At 49.7% G+C, this 18,277-nt stretch overlaps 1 protein-coding gene and 2 long non-coding RNA genes across 4 annotated transcripts in view; all 3 read right to left on the bottom strand.

Annotated features, from left to right (window-relative positions):
- The window catches only part of LOC135291266 (uncharacterized), a 425,721-nt gene that overhangs the window by 396,187 nt on the left and 11,257 nt on the right, over positions 1-18,277 (bottom strand). The gene's annotated exons all lie outside the window — the stretch shown is intronic.
- LOC135290317 (uncharacterized) lies at positions 3,365-8,493 on the bottom strand. The gene is made up of 4 exons (XR_010353062.1): positions 8,293-8,493; positions 4,806-8,173; positions 3,863-3,946; positions 3,365-3,646 (listed from the first exon to the last, which is right to left on the bottom strand). It is a non-coding gene; the product is annotated as an uncharacterized LOC135290317 (long non-coding RNA).
- On the bottom strand, positions 9,084-12,389 carry LOC135289925 (uncharacterized). 2 transcript variants are annotated; one of them, XR_010352660.1, is made up of 7 exons: positions 12,298-12,389; positions 11,865-12,043; positions 11,608-11,728; positions 10,432-11,019; positions 9,958-10,075; positions 9,191-9,736; positions 9,084-9,098 (listed from the first exon to the last, which is right to left on the bottom strand). It is a non-coding gene; the product is annotated as an uncharacterized LOC135289925 (long non-coding RNA). The 2 variants fall into 2 exon arrangements; XR_010352659.1 differs by lacking the exon at positions 12,298-12,389 and having other exon boundaries at positions 11,865-12,140.

Genomic DNA, 18,277 nt, shown 5'->3' on the forward strand with positions numbered 1-18,277 from the left:
AGCCACTGATCCCTGGCACACCAGAGGCAATGCTCCACACCTGTGTCTGGAGCCCCTAACCCAGCTCCTAAATGGCCAGGTGAGTGGGAGCCCCATGTGGGGGAAGGCCCCAGGAGAGCCAAAGGCTATTTACCTTGGGATATGTGGCCACCACATGTCTTGACCCTACCTCTTCTTGGAATTTCTATCAGCTGAACACCACTGGAACCAGGAGTGATAGCTATGTTGGTTCTTTTCTGTCATTCTCTCTTTCTCTTTCTTCTCCCTTTTCCCTCCTCTCAGATTTTTGAAAATAACTTAAAAAATGTAACAGGTTTAGTAATCTAAATGTAAATTAACTTACAGAGACTATAAGTTGAATGGGCTAAATTAATGCTTCATAGAATGTTTTATGTTGATTGAATCCTGCTCTAAATTATTTTTCCCTTTCAAGTTCTCTGATTTTCAAACGTTGCCAATGAAGGGTTTTTATGTTGTTCCGAACTCTTGAGAACATCTCGTCAGTATTTCTCCTGCTTTTCTAACTTACAGTACATGAACAAGTTTAAATCCTTTTAAAGTATCTCATAGAGCAACGTTTTTGGAGGCTTGCATTTTAATTGGCACAGCAAGCAGGGTACTCTTGAGGTGATATGGGCCTTTTATACAGCATTAACTGTTCATTACATAATAAAGGAGAAATAAACTTTCAGTCAAAGCTGCTCTTTTCTGGCAGAAAAGTAATAGAATCCCATGCAGAAACTGATCTGAACTGCTCTCCACTGATGCACTTGCTAAAAGCTTATATAGAAAGCTTGTCCAGCCCTAAAGAGAGATGGGGATGGAGAGAAACTAGCACCATCCACAGTTACTTGTGGAGAAACATGAACTTTGTTAGAAGAAAATTAAAAACTCCCAGTAAAGGACCATGCCTGGTATCCATATGCATGGAGGTTTGACTCAGAGCTGTATGGTGCCCATCAGCTGGAAAAGGAGCTGCATCAGCTGCAAATTGCTGAGCCTGAAACAATAGCCAGCATCAAGCTAGAGCAGGAATTGAATGCCAGGATGAAGCCAGCCCCCAAACCATGAGAAACCAGTGAAACACATTCCTCCAAAGCCAAAGAGCTTTAGAGTTGCAATTTAACACTGCTGGGGAAGGCCTGGAAGCAGTGTTTTCCATAGTCCAGGAACAACCAGGCCTCCCTGACTGCAAGGTCAGCCCCACAGCCCTTGGGAGGGCTTTAGTGCCTCAAAGTCCAACCCCGCCCCTCACCCTTAACTCTCCCCAGCCCTATAAAATACAGAGGCAGGATGCCCCGAAGATGATGTCACCTTCCTCTGCTCCCTGGAGGAGAGGTTCGGCTCTGCAAAGCCAATCTTCTTCCCTCCTTCTCATCCCAAGCCCTGCTCACTGATAAAGAAGGAATTTGCTTATCAGGATGCAGTGTCTGCAGTGATACCTCATTCTGCTACAGAAGTGGTTGAACTACACAGGAAAATAAGCAATGATTGCAAAGAAAGGGAAATGGAGAATGTTTTGCGAATTTGGATTTGGGGGAATGAAATAGAACTTTTGGAGAAGGAAGCACATGGTGAAAATCCCTGGTCTTTTGCCTGGGGAACAACCTGTGATGTGACAAGTTTGGACCCCTTGCAGGGGAGAGAACCCCAAGCAATGCATGAGAAACAGCTGATGCCCACTGACCTTCTTCTGTGTTATTGTAAGTTATTTCAACATTTAAGCATCAAAACTGAGAAAACAAAATCTTGGCACCACCTCCAAAAAGTTATGGTTATTGATAGAAGGTGGTGGATTGAAATATCCCCAGAGGCTCTCTGGAAAGAAAATGGGGACTCAGTTTCCCTGGATTCTTAATGAAGCTTTGCAAACTGCTCCTGCCCTGCCTCCTTCTGGCAGTCCTGGCTATTGAGCCTTCTCTGCCACCCAAGGCTGGAAGCCAAAATGCTGCTGCTAAAGCATAACCCTTAGGAGAAAATGATTTTATCATCGTGCAAGTTTGTTGTTTTGGTCTCACTAATAAGCCTGAATGTTCAAGAATGTCCTCACTAGTCAGGAGACTGGGTGTGCATCCAGACCCAGAAAGGAGAGCCACTTAACCAGAAGTGGAAAGGACTTTTGATCCCATGGCTGTGAGATTTACAGCTGGACACTCCTAAATTATGTGATTAAAGTTAGCTCTGGACACATGGAATTCTATTGGACAGTCCAGTAAATGTAACTCTGCTGCAAATAAAGCTGCAATGGAACATTTCTAAAGTGAAAAACATTAAATGTTTTCTCTTTCTGCCCATTTCCAGAGCAGTGTCCCTGGTATGGCAGCATGGCTGTTTGTTCCTGAATTAGTCAACCATCCTAGCAGGACCATGTACCTAATGACTACAATAGCAAGTATGGCTTTGAGTGCCAGAGGGGTAAGAGACCAAGAAAGAAAAGAAAGCCATGTCTGTAGGAGTGTGCACCCTAATGGCAGAGTGGCAAAACTAGCCTTTGTCCCCCAGAAAAGGAAAGAAGGCCAGAAGTTTCTCTCAAGGATTAGGTGAAAAGCCACCTCATGGGACCTCAGGGACTTCACCAAATACTTGAGGACATCTAATTGGATAGAAGCCAAAAAGTCCCGCTTGATCCATCAGGGAGAAAAAGAAGAAAAGAAAAGAGCTAAGTGCTTTTGTGAGGTGTTTTTACCAGGAGCAGACCTCTGCATCTGGCTCGAGTTTTTCTCTTTGTTATTATGCCTTTTATTAAACCTTTTTGTTTCTAACACTGCAGCAGAAGTCATCCTGCTAATTTTATGCCCCCAGAGTAATAGATAAGCTGTTCTTGGGTGTATTATATTTCTTTTGAGGGCTTATGAGACCTGGCTAAGAAAAAGAAACATAATAGAGCAGAGCTGGGCAGCAGCTGGGGGTACTACAGTGCACTCACAGCCACCTGCCAACGCAGCTAGCCAAAACTAAAACAAGCAAACAGAAGCAAAACCAAACAGACCCATCCTCAAATAATTTTTAAAAATTAAAAAAAAAAAAACAAAAACAAAAAATCAACCAAAACCCCAAACAATACAGGTGCTTGGCCTAATGGCCTGGTTACTGATAACATAAGAAAACAACTATTAAAGATGACACCTGGTACACCAGCTGGCCAGAGCCAATTTCCAGCTATCCCATAACTTGCCTTTCTGTGCAAACACAGAGGTTTCAGTTGCCCACCTTTCAGAGAGAGGAGCCTGCCAGACCAGGTTGAACATTCAGCAATGTCTACTTGAAGGATCTAAAACTTTCAGTCCAGAAGCCCAAGCTTATGAAGTGTGATTCTTCCTTTAATTTCCTAGATTCAAAACTGATTCTTCAGATCTACTCATGAGACAGTTCTCCAGATTTATTGAGGACATGCAATGGTTTGGAAAGCAAACTAAGGAAGAAGGCACAAACCCAAATTTTATAGGACCAGGGAGAAAATGCTAAGAGCAAAAAGGGCAATTGTATTTTTATTCCATTGTTACTAGCTATAACTTGCAATTGCTGTGGGGTATTTAAGAGTTTATTCAGGTTGACAGCTTGAGTCAAAAGTTTATTTCATTCCTGAAGCTGCAGACTTGAAATGCTTCAAGTTCTTCCATCCCAGGGGAATCCTGTATGCAAAATACTAGAAAACACATTTTTTGTCAGAAAGAAAAAGAGATTTAAGCATTGTTGCAAGTGTTTTATATATTCATAGAAATCTCAAACTACTAGGTTAATTCCTGAGACTATTTTTATCTTTTGCTCTTGTGCTTATTGTTGTCTGATTCCATATTCTCTTACTGCTTGTAACCCACACTAATCCTATTTCAATGCATGCAATAATAAAGCAAAGAATTACCTAAGGGATGAAAAGAAGGCATTCCTCACTATCTTGCATAAGGATGAAAACAGAACATTTCAAGGACTTCAACAACTCATTTCTCTGAATAGGACCAAAGAAATAAAAGGCAGCAAGCTTTAAACACTCCACAAATTCCAGCTCAAGTAAGAAGCTCACAAAGGGCACTAAGGCAGGGAGACGTGGACACGTGCACACCATCACCTCATCTGACAACAATGAACCTGTTTCACAGCACCAGGCAGTTCATAGAGCCAAACTCCTTCCCCAGCCCCATGGGAAAGCAGTGTCAAGGCACAGGAACCGGGAAGTGTCCCAGGGGGCAGAGATAATGCTGGCAGCATTTGAGCCAGCAGCACTGGCTCAGACACACTGAAGTTCAGCTGTTGCTGTGCAGCAGTTTCTTCACACTGCTAAGTTTCATGGGGCTGGCTGTATTTTTCACAACAGCCACTTCAGTACAGGACTGGTGTAGTGAAAAGTTCTGGAGTTCTGTTTCCTCTCTTGTAAATTCCTATTTCTCTTCTTCTTTAGGACACCCACAACTTGAGACACCTCAAGAGGCAGCATTGAATTGCAAGCAGTTCCCAAAGTGAGCTTGTAAAATATGCTCTATGTTTAGATTATGTAATATGGGGATTTCAAAACTCTGTATTTCCAAAAACTGTTATTTTTCCGGTTAAAAATGCCTGTCAATTAAAAAGCTTAAACTTGGCCAGTTTTAACTACAGAGGAGAATACTCTCTGTCCCAGACCACCACCCAAACACACCCTTGCTTGGATACAGCTCTTGGAGCTTTTGGGTAGCTTGACTACAGAATTCTAACATCCAAGGACAGGGGTACAAATACAAATCCTTATGTAAACGTCTGGAAGCAACTAGGAAGTTGTTGGGTTGTTCTCATTCTGTAGGAAGAATTAACACAGCAGTAATAGAAATTACCTTTCTCCAGAAGCAGCTCTCACAGCTAGCACACTTCAGACTGCAGCACAAGCAGTTCCTAGGTGTGGAATCTAGTTGTTACATGCCACCAATAGCATGTGGAACTGCTGCAGGCAAACACCACAGACACTTTTTCTTCTCTTTTTCTTTCAGTTCCAAAGAGAGTCATAAAACCTGGCTGGCTCCCTGGGGAGCTGTGTTAACACTAAAAACACTGACCAGCAGAAATGATTGCAATCACACCACTACAATCTTCCACGGAGGAGGGCAATCCTACAGATCAGTGCATGGTCAAATTTGCCCCGAATTCTCATAATGTCCATCTACTCTGGATACCCTTACTTGGGATTTTTGTTTCTCAGCCCTCACAGAACTGACAGCTGAGAAAAAGAGAAAAAAACAAGAACAGCCCTTGGGTAAGGGCAATACTGGATTGTCAGGAACTAAAAATAGTTGATAGCATCTGTATCAGGCATTGTTTTTTTACTCTCTACCAGCATCCATTTCAGGTATCCTGATAGCATGATTTAGGATTTTGCAGCTAAATACAATGGGCTGCAATTTGAGAGGCTACAAAAAATAAAACCTTATCAGATTGGTTTTTCCCCTAGGTGACAGGTGCAGATTAGAAAATGAAAGGGCCTAGAGATAATTTTAGAAACATATAATATTTGCATCAGATTCTAAGGGGATAGAGATATTTGAACAGCAAGGAAATGCTCCCAGAAATGTTTGTGTAACCTGAAGAGACCAGCTAGCCACAGGAACAGGAGAGAGCCACTTCTTTTAAAATGTGTACATTACTGAATGCAAGATCCATTGGCCCTTTCAGCTTCTGTTTGCAACAAAAAGTAAGATATTAACTTGTGTTTATGATGACTATAATTAGACTTCAATGTTTTTGAGACACTCTCTGAGCAAAACACAAAGAAACTACATTCCATGTTAGTAAATGCAGCATTTAGAGTAGCAACTAAATAGTCCTATCTCAGAGTTAAATGTTCAATTTTTCATAAATGCAGTACCTAAACCAGTTAACTCCCACCTACACCCCAGACATCCACCTATACCTGCTTGTGTAAATGGTATTTTCCACTCCACTCCCTATTCCTCCTCTCACCACAGTCCTCAAGCCCTCAACCAGGCACAAGCCAATTTCTCACCTGGCTGTCAGTAATTACCAAGCAGCTGTTGGTAATTACCTGAGCACCTGCCCCACCCACAGCAGCTGTGCAGGTCCCTGACTGCTGGGAGAACAGGCTTGAAATGCAGACCCCACCCCCCACCACCACGAGGAAAAAAAAAAAAATTACAACCTTTCTGACCAATTTCAAGCTAGTAAAAGATCAGGACATAGAGAGACTTGTTTATTCCCTTTAAGAAAAAGTTTATATCCTTCTCTGTAAAGGGAAGTCATGGTATTTTGTTGAAGCAGAAGCATGTTTTGTGAGCCCACTTTCCTTCCTTGTTTGTCCCTGCTCCCCACGAGGCCACTCACTAGGCATATATAGAAATACCTGTGTCTGAAAACACATCTACATGAGTGCATGACTTGCACTGCAGCAGTTGAAGGCACTGTTTTTATTGCACAAAGATCACAAACCTCTTCTAGAAGAGCTGCAGGGTTCTTACTATGGAGCTGTAAGAACCCTGCCAGCACATCTGCTGCTAAAGCAACAATTCCAGCTTTGCAGTGGCTTAAGCGGGCTGAGACAGAAGTGTTGCTCCATCAATGCATAAACCACAACAAAGCAGTGGGGACAAGCCTTTGTTCCAAGTGTGACTGAAGCTTTGGGAAGCAGGTTTGCCTGCAGAGGGCACACAGAAGCATGACACCTTTGCCTACTGTGCACCTACAATTTCTACACCATCATTATCACTGCTCGAGTGACTGTGCAAACTGGCAGTGTATGACAGATTGTCTGTCGTGTACAGAAAGTCACAGAAAGAAGAAGGGAGGGAGAAATCAGGGAAGATGACAATGCAAAAGATGTTGAAGGAGTGTGGCAAGGATTGAGGATTAAGAGACAGAAATAAGAAGAGACCATACCCCTAAACTGTCAAGTGCTGAGGGGAAACCGCAAGTACTTGCATATTTCAGCTCACCACCTGGACTTGCATGCCTTGTCCACATTACCATTATTTCAATAATTTTTCTTCCTGGAGAAGCTGCCAGGTCCCCAGTACCAGTCCTACCTCCATTCCAGCAGTCTCTGTCTGGGCAGAGTCGAAAATAGATCAGGGATTACCTTTTACTCCATAAGCATTCAAGACAGCCAGAGAGCTTCCAGGAAAAAGGCCATAGTGAGTGCCCAGGACAAAGAGATTTTAAGCAAGTGGAAGAAGGAGGTATTGATTGAGGATCACAGTTATCTTGAGGTTTAACCTTTCAAAGGTTTGTTTCTTTTGAAAGAGAGATTTTTGGAGCTCCCTTGAGTTAGCAATATGAATTAAGCATTTAAATTTTAGCTTGCAGAATTATGTGTTGAATTTTAACCTTTTACCTAAGAAACCTCTGTCATAGTACAAAAAGAATAGAAAAATGCAAATTTCAGAAGCTTTTTTGCATAAAGAACAATACTGGGAGAAGACCAAGGATGCAGAAACCCAGATAAAGGGGCTCCTCGGTCTCCAAGCTCATCAAGACCGACAGACGTACTCAGATAAGCACCAAGGGACCAAAGCACACGCGCAAAGGAGAAAAGTTCAAAGGTTCAGCCATAAGGATGACCAGAATCTTCGGCCTCAGAGACCACCAAAGACTCCCATGTGACCCCCACCATGAACAAGGCATGCTCAGAAGGGCGTGGATCTAATTATCACGCCAGGCGAGGACAGGCGGGGCCAGGGGTTGAATATGCATTAAAAGGTTGAGCAACGTCATCTATATGGAGCACCTTTGTGAGTAAAAGATGGGGCTCAGACCAGGGCTCAAGGCACAAGTTTCCAGGAGAACTATCTCGCTTGTGCCGTTTGCTGACAATACAGACCCACTTCATAACTACATCAGGTGGTGGAGTCTATTTATTCCACCTATGGCTTCACTTTTCTACTGAAAACTGCAGGTGAGAAAGCCCAGGCAGAAAAGGGAAGGAGAAGCCACGTAAACAAACCCATAGCTCTATACAAGGACAGAAGCAGATTTCATCTTCACCAGGCTCAAGAGACTTGAATTTGCTCTGGCATTCTTCACATTCATTCTCCTGTGGAAGAGCGTGGGGCTCCCATTACCTGAGAGGAAACGCGCTCTGATCCTGGCTCAGGCATGGGCTGTACAACCTGCGGCCAGTCCCGTGCTGGTGTGGCTGGAACAGCTGCGCTGCGCTGTGAGCTCAGGAGAATGGAGCTGTAGCTGCTGCCACCCTTGGCTGTGTTTGGGAAGCAGAAGGTAGGAACATCAGTCATCTGTTGTGTTTGACTTTATTGTTATTTAAGTTTGTAGTAAGTACTGAGCATGAGCTGGGGTGCAGATTGTAATTGCACCTACCTCACTGGGGGCTCCTGGGGAAGCAGTTGCCTTGAGAATCAAGCTCCTCTCCTCCAAAGGCACTTCCCCAAATGTCTGCATTTCCCAGGGAACACCAACACACACTTCAGAAACCCTGACTGAAGGCTGAATTCCTTCTGCTCCTTGCAGCACAGGCACTCCAGCTCAAGCTCATCTTCCTTCCCCCGGCTCTGTGTCGCTTCCTTCCCCACGCCCACGTGTCACTTTGGGCGCGCAGCCCCGGGCCCCTACAAACACGAGCTGCCCGCTGCCTCTGCACGTGCCTGAACTCCTGCCTGTGCTCACGGCAGCAAAACCAGGCTGTTCCCAGCCAGGGAGCGGAGCCCTGTTCCCGCAGGAGGCTCTGGTCAGCCCCTTGCAGGACGCTGCGCTGTGCACGCAGCACTTCTCCTGCCCGCCCAGAACGCTCCTGGCACAGCAGAGCACAAGCTGGCCGGCTCTGGGCTCAGCACTCACCAAACATGGGCACAGGAAGATGCAGCGGCTGTTTTGCAGCCATGCCCAAGACAGCTGGGAAGGGTCCCCTGCCTCTGGTCTCACTTGGTTGGCTTTCTGACTGGACCTGAGGCAGGGGCTGCGATTCCTCACTTGTGGGGAGAGCAGAGCTGCCAGAAGCGCACCCAGCCTGCAGGCACTGCCTGACAGCGCTGCGGCCACTGGGACGCTCGCGCCTCTGAGTCACAGCCACTGCACTGCTGCTGCTGCTGCTGCTTCATTGGCTTTGAGGCACACCCAGAGCTCACTGTTAGGCCATCATGGTGTCTGGTTCTGCCCTCTTCCTGTCCCTGTGTATGCATGGAGCATTGCTGTGCTTTCAGCAAGCTCTTGGGCAGAACTTCCAGCACCGCAAGCTCCTCTGCCCTCGGTGGATGCTCACCATGGAAGAGCATACTCAGGCTGGCTCTTCTAAAACCCAGGGTCCTTGTTCCCTTCAGTGTGCTCAGCACGACCTTCAACTCCATGGTGCTGTGCAACTGGAGCAGCAGGACAGGGACCTCTGCAGCCTGAGCTGCCCTTGTTCCTCTCTGCCCGTGCACAGACGATGGCGTGGAAGAGAACGGCAGCAGGGCCCTGCGTGTCCCCGGGCTCAGGATTTGTGCTGCTTCAGCTCCACGGACAGATCCACGAGTCAAATGAAAAAGAAAAACTGTTTAATAAGGGAAGGCAAAGCAAAGGGGTGAGCTGGGAGGGAAAAAAGGGGATGGGCAGGGCGTGGGGGCTGGAGGGAGAGAGCTGCCAACAGGGAGGGAGATGGCAGGAGCTCCTGGAGCTTGCCACAGACTCAGCTGTGAGCAGCAAGAGCTGGGCCTGGAGCTGCAGCTGGTCCCCTGTGCTCTGCAGGTGCTCCCATCTTCAGTGGGAACTGGGGGACGCCAAAGGACACCAGTTGTTCTGATCCTGCAGATGAAGTTTGGCAGATCTCCTGGACAGGGACAGCAGATGGGACATGTGGGAAGCAAAGGGAACACTGAGTCAGTATGGGGACGTTTCCCTTGGCAGCAGCTGCACTTCCATCAGGGTTAGAGGAAGTGCCAGAGCCTCCCCAGGAGGGTCAGAAAGAGAAAGCAGCCGAGCGGGCCGGGCTGTGGTGAGCACCCACGCCAGCCTCAGCCCCACCCTGCCTCCCCGGCCCTGAGGCCTCACCCGGGCTCTCTCCAGGCTGGCAGCAGCAGGGCCCCGCTCACTGCTCCTGCTGCTGGCACTCAGCTTTTCCCTGCTGGCTCCCGGCAGTCTCCAGCTGTCGCTGAGGTCTTCCTTACAGCTGTGGCAAAAGTGGAGGTTCTGGAATTGGTTCCAAGGCCTGGCAGAGCTGCAGTCGCGGAGCCCTCTGTGCTCCCTGCTGGCCCCTCCATCCCCTCAGCCCCGCCATGCTCTCAGCAAACCCCCAGCCCCCTTCAGCTTCTTCAGCCCCTCACAGTCCCCTCACCTCCCTCAGTCCCTTATGACTCATCCCATCCCCTTAGACCCGCCACCCCCTCAGCCTGTGCCACTTGCCTGTCACCTCAGTGCCACCATGGCCCTGGGCTGCCCCACAGCCCTCAGCCCCAGCAGCAGCTCAGGGTCACCGTCCCTTCAGCGCCACCGCCCCCTCAGCCCCCCCAGCCCCCTCAGTCTCACCGTCCTTCAGCAGCTCCTCAGGGGACACTGCCTGGGGCCACCGGCAGCTCCCAGTGCTCCAGGGACACCCAGGGCTGGAACTGCTGCTGCGCCCGGCCTGGCCGCCAGCTCGGACCCAGCCCAGGGAGAGGGGACACAGGGGGCACAGGGGGAAAAGCAAGAGGTGAGCGAGGAAGCAGAACAGGGCAAGAGGTTAAAAAGAGGTGTATATAAATATCAATCTATGTGTCTAAACCCCCATATACAAATATAAATATGCATTTACAAATGTATATATGTAAACGTAACTATACACAGGTATAAGTGCAACTGTGCACATCTATAACTACAACAACACATCTAAAGCTATAATAATATACCTCTAAAACCAAAAATAAATTAACTGTACATATTTCTATCTATATATATACATAAATATAATTACATAGATCTATAAACAAAACTACCTAGATACATAAACATAACTATACACATCTATAAATATAACTGGAGACAGAGGCATTCTACCTGCCCGATGGTCACAGGCTCTCCCTCTGTCTCTTCCTGCCACATAGGGCAGCCCTCCTGGAGAGGTCAATCACACGGGATCTGGGAAGCAAAGGGAACACTGAGTCAATATTGGCCCTTGTGCACGTGTTCCTTGAGCACCAATTGTCCTTCTACAAGGGACTGTCAAAGATGGCCTGAAAGGCAAACTCTCACTTGGCAATTTGAAGCCTGCTCTTTAAAGAACAGGGATCCTTCCAAGTGTTCAAAACTGAACTGTGTGAAGTGTTTAAGTATCCTGATAAAGCCTCAGCAAAGTCTCAAGCTTGAAACACAGACAGTCTCAGTGACAGAGAGACCTCAGTCCTCACTGAAGTGGCTGAAGCTGAAGGCTGCTGGGAGCTGAGTTATGAACCAAACTGGGACACCAAGCTTGGTGACACAACTGCCACAAGGTCAGATTTATTCCCTGCTCTCTTGCCACAGCAGAGGACTCAATGTCAGAGCCTCTGGAGAAGCGTGGAGGGCAGGGCTCGGGGAGGTTGTGCCAGTGCAGGATTTGAACTGAAGGCACCAGGCAGAACCAGCCCTGCAGACAGGAACTCAGCTCTGCTCATCTCCCTTGCTGCCAGAGGCAGGCTCAGAGCAGCCATCTCACACCTTCTAAACCAAGGGGGGCTCTGTCCTTACCAGACTCCTCGGGCTCTGGGGAACTGCTCCTGCAGCTCTCCGTGCCAGATGAGGCTTCCTCTGCTGCAGCCTGGTTCACAGGCTCGCCTCCAGAAGACTCAGGCACAGCATTAATATTGCCCTTGAAAGAACAATGGAAAGAAAGAAAACTCAAGATCATTTGGTATTTTCTTGGAATCACATCAGGGATGCAGTTTCTCTTCTTCTCCCTGTAAGCTCTCAGCCCAGCCTCTTCCTTTCCCCTGCCATGGAGTTACCTGAGCAGAGGGAGACCTCTCAGACAGGGATCTCCTGATCTCCCGGATCATTTGCTCGACAGCAAAGCCAAGATCCACTGGTGGTGACTGCTCTTCCTCAGGTATTATGTTTTGGGCTGAGCTGGAGGCTGTCAATGCTGCCCAGCCTGCACTGTCAGGTGGAGCGCTGGGTGGGGTGGCTGCAAGAATCCAAACACATTGATCAGGCTCCACAACGTGGCTCTGGGACACAGATCTCTATTGCTGCCTTGGATCAAACATCACAGGCAGCAAGCAGGAACAAAAAGGCAAAGAATTTTTTGTCCTTCTAGGTTCCGCTTCCTAGTAGGCTTGACAATTTCTGACCAAGAATGACAGAGCCTTGTAGAAAAATACTTCAAACAGCCACTTTTAATAACGTTTTGGAAAAACAAGGCTACAACTCTTTTCCTACCTGGTGGGTCGAAAGCCAAGGGCTGGGGCTGCTGCTCCCTGTGCAGCTGCTGGAAGCTGCAGGGCTGGAGCCGGAGCACCTCCCGGTCGAGCGGAGGCAGCTGCCCCCCGTAGAGCTCCTGCAAGCGGCTGGGGGGCCCCTCCTGCCCGAGCGGCAGCGGCCGCTCCCCGTGGAGGCCGAGCAAGCGGCAGGGCGGGATCCCGAGCACCTCCCGCTCGGCGGGCGGCGGCCGCTCCCCGTAGAGCTCCTGGAAGCGGCTCGGCCCCTCCCGCCGGGCCGGCAGCGGCCGCTCCCGGTGCAGCAGGTGGAAGCCGCAGGGCGGGCGCCGGGCGAGCAGCGGCCGCTCCCCGGGGCGCTGCTGGAGGCGGCCGGGCCGGGGGCTGCGCAGCTCCCGCCCGTCCGGCAGCGTCCGCTCCCGCTGCAGCAGCAGGAAGCCGCTGGGCGGGCGCCCGGGCGGCAGCGGCGGCCGCTCCCGGGGCAGCGGCTGGAAGCGGCCGCGCCCGTGCCGCCCGTCCGGCAGCGGCCGCGCCCCGGGGAGCTGCCGGGAGCCGCGGGGCGGGCGCCTGCGGCCCTCCCGGCCCGCCGCCGGCCGCCGCCTGTCGGCCGCGCTCCGCCGCCTGAGGCGCAGCAGGAGGTCGGGGCGGTCGCGGCGGAAGCAGGGGCTGCTGTAGTGCAGCCAGCCCCCGGCATCGCCCGGCGCAGCCGCGCCCAGCCAGCCCGGCACCTTGCGGAAGCCGTAGCGGTACAGCTGCTGGACGAAGCTGCGGAACTGCGTGGCCCTGAAGGGGCGCGGCACCGGCCCCGCCCCAGCGCCACCGCCCCCGCGGGCGGGGCCCGGGCCGAGCAGCTCCCGCTCGAAGAGGCAGCGGTCGACGAGCAGCCCCCGGGCCCGGCTGTCCCAGCGCACGGAGCGGACGCGGGGACTGTTCAGCAGGCGCGACAGCTTGGCGGGGAAGGCGCTGGCGCTGAGCCCGGCGGGCAGCGGCAGCTCCGCCATGGCTGCGATCGCCGCCTGTGGCCACAACGCCCGCGGCGCAACGGCCGCGGCTGCGCCGGCGGCGCGCGGCCTGAGGGGGGCGCTGCGCTGGCGCCCGGCGCGGCCCTGGCGCGGGCCGGACTTGGCGGGGACGAGCGCGGCAGAGCCGGGGCTGCGGGCACAGCGCGGGCGGGGCGGCTCCCGGCGCTGGCCGGGCTCCGCATGGCACGGCACGGCAGGACTCGGCGGGCAAGGCGGGCAGGGAAGGGCAGGGCAGGGCACTGAGAGCAGCGGCGGGCTCTGTCCCCACGCTGCATCCCGTGCCTGGGTCACCATCGGTGACAGAAAGGAAGGACATTGCTCTGTCTGGGCTGGGGAAAGGATGAAAAGGGGGCATTAGAAAACATTCATTTGGTCTCCTTTTCAGCAGACTGGCTCTTTTTATCTCCCATGTCTGCCTGTCTTTGGCAGAGTTGGCACATTTCTCTTGATTTGAAGTCAGCTACAGCAGCAGGAAGGGGCAGCAATTTTGTCAGCATTGTCATCCAAGCTAAAGTGCTGGCCTATGGATGGATGTTGCTTTACCCAAGGAATTGTAATACTTGGGCAATAAGACAATGTTGCCCCATCGCCCTCCTGGTTTTCCCCCTCTTACTTTGCTTCTTTTTGGTGCCAAGGCAATGAGGAAATGCTTGAGCTGTGCTAAAAGCTGTAGCTGTGCTGAAAGAAGCATTTACTTTGTAACAGGGGATGGGAATGAAGCGCTTTCCAGAAACCAGCAAATTTAGCAGAACAAGCTAACTGCAAATGGTACCACTTGGTGTTTGAGCAGACAATCTTGTAGACCCTGCAGAAATGAGAGGTGAGAAGTTCAAGCCCGAGGAAGCCTTCTGAGCCCTCATCCAAAATGACCAGCAGGAGAGTGATGACCACCTCGTGCAGAAACTGCAAGTGTGCCACAAGGGCTTTTTAATCGTGTAATTAGAAAATATGCTACAATGTGAGGTTTGGAAAAGTTAATGTGCCCATGAAGTAAAAAAAAAAAAAAAGTATAAAACTAGTACTGTGTGAAGAATTGGCGAGTGAGTTTGTGGTGGAGCTATCCCCCTCACTGCTGGTGATGAACAAACCAACACCTGCCCTATGGGCCCCACAATATGGAGCACTGTTTTATTACCTACTTTTTGGGCATCAATTAATGGTCTAGAGTTGTGGGGAACTCATACTGGTGTCTTCCCAGATGCTGTTGCACTTTTCTTTCCTCAGGAATCACCTCTTCCTCCCCCCATCTGGGGAGAGTTCCAATGCAAATGCCTCCTGCAGCCAGCTCTTGTCACTGTAGACTGACAAAGGAGACCTTGCAATGGAGAGAGACTCTCTAGAGCTGCTGTGGAGAGCTGAAGGGGGAAGCTTTGTCCCTCAGCCTTGAAGTCTTGTTGGGGAGCTGCTTGTGCTCTGGGGGACGCACACCAATGGTGTTTATCCATGCCCTGCAGGTTCATTCCTGAGCTTCCTGACACGCCACAGAGACATTTGGGCTGTCATGTTGGGGAACAAATTTCAGTCTGGGAACTTCTTCAAATGCTTCAGGTTTTTTTTTTTTAGTTTTTTTTTTAGGGTTTTTGTTTGTTTGTTTTTGTTTTTGTTTTCCCTGCAGAAATATTGCCATAATCTTTTGCTTCCAGAGAATCTTCTCCATGTCTTTAGGAAAATTCCCACTGCTAGGCTCCCAGATCAGGCCAATTCCCAGGTTCCTTCCCACACTGAGGTGTAGCCCATGTTTTCCACTCTCCAGTTGGAACAGAAGAAAGCAGAGAGTTTGCTGTTGTGGGAGAGCAGCTTCTCTTTCCTGCCTGCTTTCCCTTTGGGACAGGTTGGTGTGTGCTCATTAGATAAAGGCAGGTTTAAACTCTGGAGGAGTTGTGTTCCAAACTGCTCCCTCCTGGAGCCCTTCTGTGGGCATCCTTGGACAAAAGGCCTCTTGGTGGGAGCTCCCAGTGGCAGGTTAAGGAAGGAGGTTGACATTTCAGGGCTGTGACTGCTGAAAGCAGCTGGTTTCCAGAGGTGTCCAGAGCTGGGAGTGGCTCCTTTTCTCAGCTGCCTGCAGAAAAGGAAGTTGCCAAGTGGGAATTTCATTTGCAGAGATGGGCATCAGGGATTTTTCCAAGAGATTGGCTGGCAGAGAGGCAGGTCTGGTGCTAAATTGGCTGTGTGTTTGTGTTGATGGTGGGGAGGGTCAGAGATGCAAACACAGACACCAGCTGGAGGAATAGTGGCATTTACTGTAATGCAAAAGTGCAAGAAAGAGTCAGAAAAGGAGAAGCCAAGCAAAGCACCCCAGCATTATTACAAAAGGTTGCCTCTAGTGGTTAAGAAAGATAGATCAGCAGATATCCCAATGCTTTCCCCTTCATCCAGAGCGGCACATCAGCTGGGGGAAGCTGTCCCAGCCAAGCCCTGGAGAGCCACGGCCGGGAACTGGGAAATCCTGCGGAGCCTCCACCTTTGGCGGCCACGAGGCTTCCGAGTGCGCTGTGAGAGCAGCCCGGCTGTGACAGTGCTGGACAGGCAACGTGACAGAGCTTCTGCTGGGGGACAGCTGATTTCATTCTCCTCTTGGTTTTCTCCCTGAGCCTGCCCAGGGCTCAAGGAGGAGCCAGGGCCAGCTGTGGCCTTGTCCATTTTCCTAAAGCAGCAAGGTGCAGACGTGTTTCCCCAGTGAATGGATGCATTGATCCTTTTGATAGCAATACTTGGTTAAGGAGCAGATACACAGTACATTTGGTTGGAAGGGTCACCTAGAGGGCAGCTTTGGCTCAGGTCCTGTTGGTGAGGCTTCAGGCAGGGTCTGAAGTTCAGCCTTCAGTCCTTCAGTATTTTGTGGTGCAAATCAATGCTGTGCAGAGCTGGAAACAAACAAGTCTGTCTTTAGCACATTTGAGACAGGTAACAGGATTAGCCCTGCAAGGCCAGGCTAGGGCCCAGAGCAGAAGGCCAGCAGCCTGCATTTGTCCCCAGGGAGCCGTCCAGAGCAAGAAGCCACTCCTGGCCAGGGGCTGAGGTGCCCGAAGCTGCCTCCCCGCTGTGCAGCTCTGCAGAGCCCGCGCAGCGCCGGGTCCTGGGCAGCTGGGACAGCCCGGCTGCCCTGGAGCACAAGGAGTGTCCCAGAGAGAAGCTGCTGCCCTTTGCTTTGAAACTGTTTCGCAGAGTCCTGTCATTAATCCACAGAGTCTGCTATGTTTTCCTTTTGTCTCCCAAATTTAACACAGCTTTTTGATAAAATTGACTGATGTAGCTTCTGCTGGTGGTGGTGCTTTTGACTGCAGGTGAGGGCAGGTGATTTGAGCCAAGGACAGAGTCCAATGTTAACATCCCAGCTTTGCCAAGTCAAGGAAACCTCTCACAACTGGCCTACTGGTGCTCAGCAGTTTTCCTAGTTTTTGGAAAGCTTTGACCTTAAGAAACCCAGCAGATTTTCCTCCATGAGGATACCAGCAGTAGCATGATGCCAATTTTTTCCACCTCTTCTCTGTCTTTGTGCTTTTAGGAGTTCCTCAGTGCCCAGCAGGAATGAAAGGACCTGTGATGATGTGATTTGAGAGATCTGTTGTTCCTTGCCACATGAGTGTACATGGCAAGCTGGACACCCCACTTGTGGCTCTGTTGAGTTAAATTCATCCCAGTTCTGTGCAAACAGCAGCCCCGAGGTGCTGAGGAGAGCAAGGACAGTGGGTGGGTGTGCATGCACACAGGCAGGGCTGACTGCTGTGTGGGCAGAAGGTTTTGGACTGCTGTACATCTTCACTCTCCCTGGCTGGAGGAATGTATCAGATCTATACAAAATAAAAACATTTATCAAAATATATCAAAATGTATCACACAACACATATGAATTTATTATATATGTAATTTGTCATCTGTAGACTACATACTATATATTTTAATATAGATACTATAATAAACAGAAAATATAAAATATAGACTTGGTCTTTTTCTCAGCCATTGCCTGTGGGTCATACAGACCATCTCCTGGTGTTACTGCATTTGTGTATTCTGGTACTACTTATTAGAGCATCCATGTCCCTGGGAGTTCCTTCAGGGAACTTCTCACAAAGGGCTTCCATCATTTCAGGGCTTGTCAGAACTTGTTCCTTCCCGGTTCTCCAGCCTCCTTCTGGATTTTGGAGCATCTCAGCACTTGTGTCCATGGCCCTTCCTTCATCCCCAGCCTGCAGCAGTCACAGTCACTGCTGCCTCCCCCTTGCTGCAGCTCATTTGCCCAAGTGCTGCCAAAGGCAGCGGAGCTGGCTCAGGATCCCTGTTGGCTTCTGGGCTCTGGGATGAGCTTCAGGGGGACACTTGGAGCTCTTCCTAAAGAGCTACCCGTGGGATGTGGGGTGGATTTGTCCTCCCCAGGTGGCTCCTGCTTGGAGTTCTGCTCTCAGTGGAGTCCCAGAGTTTTCTCAGCAGACCTTGGCAGCGAGTTCTGAGCCAACGTGTGGCTCTGCTGCCATCCCAAATCTGCGCTGCCCTTGCCCAGCCTGAGTGCAGGTGGGGCATGTGCTGGGCATGGCCGAGGATTTCCATGGCCCAATCCTGCAGCATTTCCATCTGCTCCTGGCTTTGGGTAGCACAAATCTACACTTCCTTCAATTGAATCATTGCATTTATCGCAGATAGTTACACCTGCACTAGTAATGTACAAATATGCAAAAACCCCTTGAGTTTAAAAATAAAATTTGTTTTAAATTGCTACACTTGTGCTGCCAATGTATGAACATGCAAATATCAATTTAAGTTTAAATCTAATTCTTTTGAGATAATTGTGCTTTGTAAATATATACAAATATCAACTTCAGTTAAAAAAATTAGTTTATTGCAATTCTACAACTCACTGTACACAAATATGAATTGAAGTTTAACAATTAAATTTTTTACATATTACTGCAACTGTACAGCCCATATACAAATACAGGAATATCAATATCCGTCTCTAAAGAATCT

Source organism: Passer domesticus, chromosome Z, assembly GCF_036417665.1.
Source record: "Passer domesticus isolate bPasDom1 chromosome Z, bPasDom1.hap1, whole genome shotgun sequence".
NCBI lineage: Eukaryota > Metazoa > Chordata > Aves > Passeriformes > Passeridae > Passer > Passer domesticus.